Raw genomic sequence first — 11,732 nt, 5'->3', positions numbered from 1 at the left:
CTAATTGACATATAAAAAGACAGGATTTTGGAGTTGTGTGAGGAAAAAGGGTGGGTCACTAAAGGATTGAGAACTGCATTGCTAGCCATTTCCATTGTTGTGCGAACCTACCTGATATAGTCTACCACGCCTAAGCTGTGTTAGAATCAGATGGGACCACCATTGTGTATTTGAGCCATCACTGACAGAAATGTTATTACACTGTGCATGACTGAACACACTACACATTATCAAAAGGCCTGCCCAGGTTAGCCTCTGTTCATTTCCAACTTAATCTCCTATCACTTTCCTCTGCTTCATTTTTCTCCCTTTCTTTTGTCTTCCTAAGTAACTCTTCTGTGCACAACCCCCCCCCCCACCCACCCACACTCAGCATCTCCTTGTGCTCTCAGCTCAAGTATCATTGTTTGGAATGGAGAGAGATAAACACGAAACAAACAAGTACAAGCAATTCCTTTGTGGAGTTTTATAATACCAGAAAGGAAAGAAGTGGGGTGGTAGGTAGAGAGGGGATATGAGGTCAAGAAATGAGTTTGTGGGTTGGAGTTTTGGGGCAGGAGGGGAAGATAACAGCATGGGTGAATACTGATGAGGATCCAGTGGAAAGGAAAATTTTGATGGTGTAGAAGTGAAGTGGAAAGAATTAACTACATTTATTTCCTAAAGTGGGCCAGAGGTGACAGAATTCAGTGCCCAAGTAGAAGGAGTGTCATTAGACAGGAACAGGGAGGGCTTCTCTGCAATAACTGCAGAAATAGTAGTCGTGAAGAATACATTTGATCTTTGTCCCTAGTTCTAGGCACAGAGGTCCCCAAACGCTTGGAATTTCCTGAATGATAAAAGAGCTCCAAATCACACCTGAGTGATGAGACAAGTTAGAATGGGGCTTCCAGATAGCTGATTGCCTGGGGGGGAACCAACCTTGTGATTAGAACTTGGAACTTTCAGTTCTAGTGCTAGCCACTGGGGAGGGGAGCAGGGCTGAAGATTGATTTAATTACCATTGGCCAATCAGGCCTCCATAAAACCCAAAGGCTGAGGTTCAGAGAGCCTCCTGGGTTGAACACATGGAGTGCTGGGAAGATGGTGTACCTAGAGAGAACCCCTCCCCCTACACCTTGTCATACACATCTCTTCTATTGGCCTGTCCCTGAGTTGACTCCATCATAATATACCAGTAAATGTAAGAAAAGTATATTCCTGAGGGTTTTGGTTTTGTTTTTGTTGTTCGGGTTTTTTTTTTTTTTTTTTTTTTTTGGTGGTACTAGGGTTTGAACTCATGCTTACTAGGCAGGCACTGTTACCACCTGAGCCACCCCACCAGCCCTTCTAAGAGTTATCATAGCACATCATCATTTGGGGCCATGAGAAGCCCTGATTTATATACAGCCAGCTGATCAGAAGTATGATGACAACCTAGGACTTGCAACTTGGATCCAAGTGGGGTCTTCTTATGGGACTAAGCCCTTTCAATTATAAGATCTAAAACTAACTCCAGGGAGTTAATGTCAGAATTGAATTGAATTGTAATATACAAAGTTGTGTCTGCAGAGAATTGGAGAATTGCTTGTTGGTGTTGGAAAACACCCCAACAGTGTGTACAGTGCAGATGCCGGAGGTGAGGCAGATATCAGAGGTGAGGCAGATGTCACTGTGAGAACAAGGGAAGTTCTAGTTTGATTGCTTTGATTTTTTTTTTTTTTTTTGCCAATAAAGTACCAAGTGGGTTTGTCAGCTGAGAGTCAGTTTTGGGAGGAGATATAGGAGGTTTGAAGAGAATGAAAAAAGAATATGTAAAAAATTGTTTTAAAAAAGAGAACCAAAAGAGAGTGATTGGTCTAGGTTTTCAATGTGTGGTCCCCCGATCAGCAAGTCATCACCTGGGAACTTGTCAAAAATGCAAAACCTCAGTCCCAACCCAAACCTGACCCAGAAATTCTGAGAATGGAATGGAGGTATCTGTTTTTTTAACAAAATTTACATGTGATTTTGTTGTTAGGCTCAGACTTTCTAATTTTTTTTTGTAGTACTGGGTTTTGAACTCAGGGCCTCAAGTTTGCTAGGCAGGCGCTTTACCACTTGAGTCACTCCACCATCAGGCTTAGAACATTAGAAGTTGTACAGATGGTCAATGATGGTTGTTGAAAATTGAAATTATGATATGTTGCCATTATTGATCAAAAAATGTTGTCAGATAACATATAGATTGCCCGATTAAATTTGAATGTAGGATAATGTCAGATTCTTTAATATAAGTATGTCCCAAACTACACTTAGGACATACATTTTATATATTTGAAATCATATGTAATTCTACTATATGTATATATTATCATGGCTATATATATATTTTAAAAATGCCTTTCTGACTGGAGGGTTAGTTCAGTGCTAGATCATATGCAAGGCCTGGGGTGTGATTCTCAGTACCACAAAACAACCAACCAAAGCACAAACACACACATAAAAAATCCTACATAAAAGTGTCCTTTCTTGGGCTGATGGAGTGCCTAGCAAGCAGGAGGCACTGAGTTCAAACCTCATGGCACCAAAAAAAAAAAAAAGGTCTTTCTTACAGATGGATGTTGCACCAATAATGAGATAATGTCTATGATTTACTTTAAAATCCTTCAGCTAAGAAAATAAGAAAAAAATGGAGGGGAAAGAAAAATTAAAGCAAATGCGATAAAGCCTTGATAATCATTGACTCCTGCTGCTGGGTGTGTTCTCTCTATCTTGTATATATGACAATTTTATTATGACATCTTTGAAAACTTCTTTCATGGAGTTTCAGGAAGGAATGGAACTAAATGTGTGTTTAATTCACCCTTTACCTGCATCTCTTCTCATGTTTTTACTCTCCAACTCTACAGTGTAATCGTTTGGCATTAAGCACTTGCACTTCAAAACTATTCAAAGCACAGGGCCAATTACTCCAATTAATAGCTGGTTGCTTAGTTATTTGTTGTTTACATGTTTTAGTTTTACTTAGAGGTTTATTCATTGTGTAATTGGTCTTCAGAATCTTAAAGTACATCAGGCTAAGATTAGTTACTTGAATGTTATTCCTTTGAGGCCTTCATGAAACTTGATGAAAACCTCTTAAGAATAATGAGTCAAGGGTTGTAAACCTAGCCTCTGAGAGGAGGCAGATATCAGGACGATCATGTATCGAAGCTAGCTGGGGCAAATAGTTCAAGAGACTGGTGGAGTGGCTCAAGGTATAGGCCCTGAGTTCAAACCCCAGTACCACAAAAAAAAGAATAATGAGTCAAGTACATACATATTAATACACATCAACACACAAATATAATAACTCCAAATTAATGCAATTTAACTTGCATTTTAGGATATCCCTTAGAAAACCTTACAATGTTAAAATCTTTGACAAATCAGTATTAAGTTAAAAGATTGATGTTACCAATGTTGATGTGTAGTAGAAATAATGATATCCAGTATCAGAAAACCATATTATTTATTTATGTGCGCTAGGATTGAACCCAGGACCACCTATGTGTGAGTGAAGGATGCATTCTACCACTGAGCTATACCCTGGCCTCAGACCTTTTTTGAAATTCCTTCTTTTCAGCTTTATACTAATATCCTATGTCAGAAAAATCTAATATTCTATGTTTAAAAAACCATTTATTTATTTACTTATTTAGTTATTTATTTGAGACAGGCTCTCACTATGTAGTCCAGGCTGGCCTTGAACTTTCAATCCTCTTGACGCAGCCTCTCAAGTTGCAGGCATTACAGGTATTGCACCATCACGCCCAACTCAAAACCTTTATTTACTTATTTATTTATCTATTTTTAAAAATTTATTTATTACAGTTCGGAATAACTATCAGAACAAACAGCTTAAGCATGGAGCTAGGTAATTACCTCTGCTTGGGTTTCTTAAAAACATTGATGTGTCAATGTGAGTGAATAACAATTCAAAATTAGAGCTACTGATTAATAATTTTAAAATAGACAGTGAAAAAAAAATCAATAGCCCAGTCTCATCATCCTTAACGCCTAAAATCCTTCAGTTTTAAGTGGTCAAGTCTCTGCATCAAATGAAATTTAAGAATTGAATTTTTACATAAATGACATCAGTTATTTTTTTCAGTTTCTCAGGAAATAGATGATTTAGAACTATAAATGAATTAAAACTAGCAAAATATCATTGCTTACCACAGTGTGATGCTTTTATTTAGTCTTAGGGTCTCCTGAACTCTCCATCCAGCCCCCTAAATCATTCTTTATGTTCTCACATGTGTTTCAGAGACATCCATGCAGCTCCAGCAATAACATTCTTCATTAACACCAGGGCTTTTCTAAATTCAAAGGGGAATTTTTCTCTGTGGTTACTAGTAATTTGTTCTAGCTTTTGCCCAAATCTAGTCACTGGGGGCAGAATTTTAAAACTTTAGGGATAAGGCTAGGGGTGTAACTCAGTGGTAGAGAGCATGGTCAGCAAGTGTGAGGCTCTGAATGCAATCCTCAGGAGTGAAAACAAATAATCCCCAAACAAAAACACCCCTCCAAAACACCTTGACGTTTTGGGTTTTTTTTTTTTTTCTCTCTCTCTTTAAAGATAATCCAGAGCCATGCACAAGTGGCTCATGCCTATAATCCTAGCTACTAAGGAGGCAGAGATCAGGAGGATAAGGTTCAAAAACAACCTGGGCAAATAGTTTGCAAGACCCTATTTCAAAAAAAAAAAAAAATTACAAAAAAGGGCTGGTAGAGTGACTGAAAGTGTAGGCCCTGAGTTCAAACCCCAGTTCCACAAAATAAATAAATAAATAAATAAATAAAGACAATCTAAGAGACTGGGGGTATGGCTCATTGGTAGAGTACTTGCCTAGTATTTGTGAAGTGCTGGGTTCGGTAACCAGCACTGCAAAAACAAAAAATCTAGTAATAAGGAAAAGGATATAAAAATGTCTTCTTGCCAGGTGCCAGTGTCTCATGCCTTTAATCCTAGCTACTCAGGAGGCAGAGCTCAGGAGGATCATGGTTCGAAGTCAGCCCAGGCAAATAGTTCATGGGATCCTATCTTGAAAATACCCATCACAAAAAGGGCTATTGGAATGGCTCAAGGTGAAGGCCCTGAGTTCAAGCCCCCAGTAGCACATACATAAAAAAATGTCTTCTAGAATTAATTTAGAAGGTAACACACATGTACAGGAAAGCAATGCGAGTCAACTCCCTGTATAGCTATCCTTATCTCAACTTCCTATTATTGCTTACACTCTCTCTTCAACAAAATTAGAGATAAGGGCAAAATAACTTCTGCCTGGTAGCGATGGGTTAGTGGGGAGAGGGAGGGGGTGGGGAGATAAGGGAGGAGGTGGGGGAAAGGGGGAGAAATGACCCAAACATTGTATGCACATATGAATAAAAGAAAAAATTTAAAAAAAAACCAGAGCCAAAAAAAGTCTTCTAGTTGCACATTGAATCAGTAATTAGTATATTCACATATAAAACAGTTGAAGATTTTTATCTTCTTGATTATTCAAGAAATATTTATATATTTACCATAGCTAGTCAAGAATACCTATGATATGCCACATGGTGTATGAAGGTACTGGCATTAAGGATTGAATTAAAACATTTCAAATATTTTTAGTTGGCATTTTATAAGCTTTCCACTTGTGACTGAGGTTAATCCTTTTGAGAGAATGTCTAAGAAAAAAATCCATTAATCCTCTATCCAAAGTACAGCAAAATTTGTTGGAACTCATTTAATCGCCCTCTGTTTATATAAACAAAGGATTCTGTAATGATTTGCCAAACATTCATGCGTATTGAATTTTAAGTGATAGAGATTGTTACATAAAACGGACATTTCATATATTGGCTCTCTTTTTCTTTTAATGCTCTAATCAATTTGAATTGTTTTAATGTTGCCAGCATGTTCCTTTTCAGTCTTCATGTACAGTGGCGCCCTCACAGTTACCCACAGACTCTCACTGGTGGCAAATCATTCAGAGAGAAGTCTGAGGCATGATTAATGTGGAAACAATTACACGAGCCAACAGTGTGGCCCTAGATCTTTGATTAGCTGATTAAATGGGTTATGGAAAAGACTTTATGAAAGACTGAATCATGTGTAATCTATTTTCTCTTATTAGGGACATTTCTTAGTTGTGTCTTTCTGTCATAAGCGGTAATGTAACACAAGACTTAAAGGACACAAACTCTGGAATTAGACTCTACTGAGTGAAAACCTGGCTCTGTCCTCTGTACAGTTCCTCCTCTGGACAATGGGAGTGATCATAGTATCTGGCTCATGGAATTGAGAGGTCAGAAAGAGTTAATACATAAGTGAGTCGAATAGCACCTTGCAAGTAGAATCCTCACAACAAATGCCAGCTATGCCATGTACACAGAGGGTTCTTCTGCTTTCCGATCATTTTTCTGTGAATCCTGCTTTCACTTAACTGAGTGTCAACTCTCCATTGTCAAGGCTTGTGAAACAAGTTTCGAATAATTGTGGGAGTTTATAAAATCTGGCTAGTGTAAGAAATAATGATCACTCACAAATTTGACTCCATTTTAGTCATTTCAGATATAACTTAACCTCATTGCTTTCAAAAAATATATTTTGTGGGGGTGGGGAAAGAAAAAAATATATTTTTTTATGGGCAGGGGGATTAGCTTAGTGGTGTAATATGTACTTAGTATGCAAAAATAAGGTCCTGGGTTCAATCCCTAGCACCAAAAAAAAAAAAAAAAAAAAGAAAAGAAAAATAAGAATATATTTTGTAAGCATCAAGTCTCCTTATTATTTAATACCTTAAAATCTCAGTAAAATTTCTAACGTGTAAAGTGATATTTTTAGGGCTGGGAGAATGATCTAGTGGAGAGAGCTTGTCTAGTGTGCCTGAGGCCCTTGGTTTGATACCAGCACCACAAAAATAAATAAGCAAGTAAATAAAATGATTGCTTTCCAATTTTCAGGGATTGAACCCAGGACCTTCTGCATATGTTCTAGCATTTAATTACATTTCCAGCCCACAAATTTATAAATTTTAAAACTTTTATTACTTAGAGTCTAAAACCATAATGATTCAATACTCACCATCATTCATAAGAAACTTAGCACTGGAGGCTCACACCTGCAATCCTAGCTACTCAGGAGGCAGAGATCAGGAGGAACATGGTTCAAATACAGCCCAGTTCCAAAACCCATCACAAAAAGGGCTGGTGAAGTGGCTCAAGTGGTAAGAGCACCTGCTTAGCAAGTGCAATGACCCTGAGTTCAAGCCCCACTATTACCCAAAGAAAACAAAAGGAAAAAGAAAAAAATTAGGAAACTTGGTGTCATTTTCTTTGTCTTTAACTTGTCTTTCTATTCTACTTTTCCAATATGACTTTTTATTTTTTAATTAAGCTTTTTATTTATTTGGTCAGACTCGGGTTTGAATTCAGGGCTTCACATTTGCAAAGCAGGTGCTCTACCACTTGAAATGGACCAGAGTCCATTTCACTCTGGTTATTTTGGAGATGGAGGTCTCAAGAACTATTTGCCCAGGCTAGCTTTGAACTGTAATCCTTCTGATCTCAGCCTCCCAAGCAGCTAGGGTTACAGGCGTGAGCCACCAGTGCCTAGCAAGCCTTTATTTTTAGATTTATTTAACATTTACCAAAAATGGAGCAGAAAAGTTTCCATTAACTTTTTCCCTACATTCTTGCTCTCTTACACACACTTTCCCCTTTTATTAACATCTTCCCTTAGTGTGTTGTACTAAGAGTTTGTTTTAACTGATAAGCCAATATTGATATGATAACTAAAGTCCAGAATTTACATTTGGGTTTGCTTTTCAGGTGTATGTTCTGTGGGTTTTGAAAAATGTACAATGACATGTACCTAACATTGCAGTATCATATAGGAAGGTAAAATTTTCCTCCACCCTTCTAGGGCTTCCAGATTAACCAGAGAAAAGCATATCAATTTTATTCACCTATAAATAAAAGCCCTCACAAGAAAAATGGAGACACAAAGGCTAAGTGCTTATCTACTGGGTTGTGGGGAAGTAGTGGAAAGATAAGGGTCATTAGTTTAACAAGTCTTGTTAGTACTGATTTCTTTCAGCCACAACTTCCTGTCTCTCCTGATTAGAATATTTCTTTCCTCCTGGTACAGGAGGGCTCTTTCACGTGGGAGTTTCATTTTCTTCCTTCCTTCAGAAAGGAAAAAAAATTCAGAATGTCCTTCTTGCACTAAGGATTTCCAAGAGCCTTTGGCTCAAACTAATCAATATACCAAAGTGGCATAGCAAGGGTGGCAGATCCTGAAGTCTTCACTTAATAGTTTTACAGCCTTAAATACACTCCATATGCCACCCATTTCTCTTTTCCTCCCTCCTTCTAATCCCAGAAACCACTCATCTTGTCTCCATAGTTTTGCCTTGTCCAGAATGACATATAGTTGGAATCATGACTCTCAGATTGGCTTCTTTCACTTAACAACATGCATTTAACGTTTGCCCATGTATTTTGTTTTTTCTTTCAGTATTGGGGTTTGACTCGGGGCCTTCATATTGAGCCACTCCACCAGCCCTTTTTTGGAGGGGATAGGTTTTTTTGAGATACGGTCTTGAAAACTATTTGCCCTGGCTGGCTTCAAACCTTAATCCTCCTGATCTCTGCCTCCTGAGTAGCTAGGATTACAGGCATGAGCCACTAGTGCCTGGCTTGTCCATGTCTTTTGATGGCTTGGTAGCTCATTTCTTTATACTAATTAATAATACTCCATTGGGTGGATTACCACAGTTTGTTTATGCATTTGCCTGCTGAAGGATAGCTTGGTTGATTCCAACTTTCCATAATTATTAATAACTTAAGTATGCAGGGTTTGTGTTATATAAAATTTCAACCCATTTGGGTAAATTCCAAAAACACAATTTCTGTATTGTATCATAAGAGCATGATTAGTTTTGTAAGAAACCGTCATACATATCTTCCACAGGGTCACTAGCAACAAATGACAGTTTCTGTGGCTCCATATCTCAGTATTTGGTATTGTGTTTTGCATTTGGCCTTTCTAACTAGCGTGTAGTTGTATCTCCTGTGTTCATTTGCAATTCCTTGTTGGCATAAGATGTTGCATATCTATTCATATGGTCATTTGCCATTTGTATACGCTGGTCAAGCATTTGCTCAGAGCTTTGCCTTCTTTTCAGATTTTTGGATTAATTTTGTAAAGGGTATAAGTTGGGTACATAGGTTCATTTTGTTTCCAAATCAATGTGGATGTTCAATTGTTTGAGCACCATTTGCTGAAGAGTATCCATTCTCTATCCCTTGCTCTTTTGTCAAATACTGGTGGGCTATATTTGTGTGTGACATACTTCTGAGCCCTCTACTTTGTTCCATTGATCTATTTTGTCTATTCTTTTGCCAATACACACTGTCTTTATTACCATAGCTCTGAAGCAAGTCTTCATGTCTAATAGTGTAATGTCAGTTCTTGACTTTATTCTTCTTGGATATTGTGTTAGCTGTTCTGTGGCTTTTGTCCACACATAAGCTTTAGAATCAGTTTGCCAATATCCACAAGGTAATCTGCCAGGATTTTGGTTGAGATTGCATTGAATCTATAGTTCAAGTTGAGAAGAACTGGTAATCTTAACAATATTGAGTCTTCTTATCCATGTAGGAAAGAATATTTCTCCTTTTAGAGCTTCTTTCATTTATTTTTATCAGAGTTTTATAGTCTTCTTCTAAATTTTGTACTTATTTTGTCAAATTTACATCTAAGGTTTTAATTTTGATGCCAACATAAATATTATTGTTTTAATTAAAGTTTTCAATTATTTCCTCCTATGATTTTTATCCAGATAAAAAGTATCCCCTTGAAAATAATGTATTGACCACATAATTCTTCTCTATAACAAAATTCTGCATATGCTAGTAGATTGAGACATTATGATGGAAGGAGTGTGGCACAGTATGTGTTCTAAGGCAGTGATCCTCAGACTGGGGGATGTATGCCATGGTGACATACAAAGATTTTCCAAGGGATATGGGTATCATTAAGGAAACTGATATTTAGGGAATTGATTTCATAAGGAAAAGTTAATTTCCTATTTTTCTAACTTCTACTTTCTTTGGGAACATCTCACAGTTGTCTCTATAATACCAAGAGCAGTAGGGATTGCACACTTACAAATCAAGGCTGATCTGCCCAGCCAGGTTCAGGAAAAAGACCCAAACAATAGCACCAGGCCTAAGCCATGAAATGGAGGATCCTAGAGCAGCATGTGTGGGCTGTGTAGATGTTCAACAGATATGCAAAGTGAAAAGGTAGGGCTAGCTGACTATCAAGCAGTTGAATGTTTAGTGAAGGACTGGCACGTAAATTGGTAGATTACAATAAGGTGGGTGGTATAATGTACCATATACAGAGCAGAACTGGAACATACAGAAGAAGCTCCTAACCCAAATTGTGTGTGTGTGTGTGTGTGTGTGTGTGTGTGTGTGAAGGGAGGGTCTAAAACAATTCTTGAAAAAAGGGATGAATAAGTTGAGTCCTGATAATGGACACTTGAAAGGGATAGAAAAGAGGGCTGGAGACGTGACTAGAGAGAAGTCTGAAAAGATAAGTTGGGGTCAGGTTCTAAGGACTTGCTTATAAGAACAATGAGAACCAGTGAAGAGTTTTAAGTACAGAAGTGACTTAAGGTTTACTTTTACTAAATTATTTCTAGTTAAATTTTTGTATTTCCAGGCCTCTTATCATGTAGAAGGATTAAAATGCCTTGTATATGCCTTTCTGTTTTTTAAAAGTATTCCCTCTTCTTGGAATGCACTCCTTCTATGTATACCCTTCCACTCTTACCACCTGACACAGTTCAAATTCCATTCCTGTAAAACTTTCCAAATATCCCTGATTATGATCAGCTTGTACCCCTGCATAAAGATTTATACCACAACTTTATCAGCTATACATTGCTACAAAGCAATATATCCAGAAACCTACTGGCTTAAAATAACAGAAAGCATATTTTTCACAGTTTCCATGGGCTAGGGTATTGGGAGTGAATTAGCTCGGAGATTCTATTTCAGAGATTTTTGGAGGTTGGGAGATGTCAGCTGGGGTTCCAGTTACCATGGGGCTAAAGACTTTCATGATAGCTTATCCTCATGGTTGGTAAGTTATTAGGAGGTCTCAGTTCCTTGCCCTGTTCCCTTATTCTTTGAAGACCTGCTGGGCAGCTGGCTTTTTAAAAGAGCAAGGTGAAGCGATTATGTCTTTTGTTTTCAAGCCTCAGAAGTCATACATTGTCATTTCTACAGTATCCCACAGGTCAGTCCTATTCAACTATAACATGAGGGGATCTACACAAGGGTATGAATAACAAGAGATGAGAAACATTTAGGGCCTATGGAGGCTGGTTAACACACTACTGTAACATTTATCTTCATTGTGAGTTAACCTCGAATCTGTTTCTATTGCACTAGACCAGTGTTTCTCACTACATGTCGTTTTGGACATGTTTTTCCTAATTGCAGACTCTCATGAAATTTTAATATCATAGATACACTGCGTATTAACCAGTTGATCACTGCTATAGTGAAATACGTAAGACAGCCTACTTATGAAGAGAAAAAGGTTTATTGAGCTCACAGTCTTTTGTTTTATTTGAGGATTGAACCCAGGATTTTGTGCATGCTAAGTATACCCTCTACCACTGAGCTATACTCCCACTCCTTAGTTTACAGTTTGGGAGGGC

The sequence above is a fragment of the Castor canadensis genome, chromosome 2 (assembly GCF_047511655.1).
Source record: "Castor canadensis chromosome 2, mCasCan1.hap1v2, whole genome shotgun sequence".
NCBI classification, from domain to species: domain Eukaryota; kingdom Metazoa; phylum Chordata; class Mammalia; order Rodentia; family Castoridae; genus Castor; species Castor canadensis.
The sequence above is the reverse complement of the archived record's forward strand: the minus strand, read 5'-3'. Positions refer to the sequence as shown.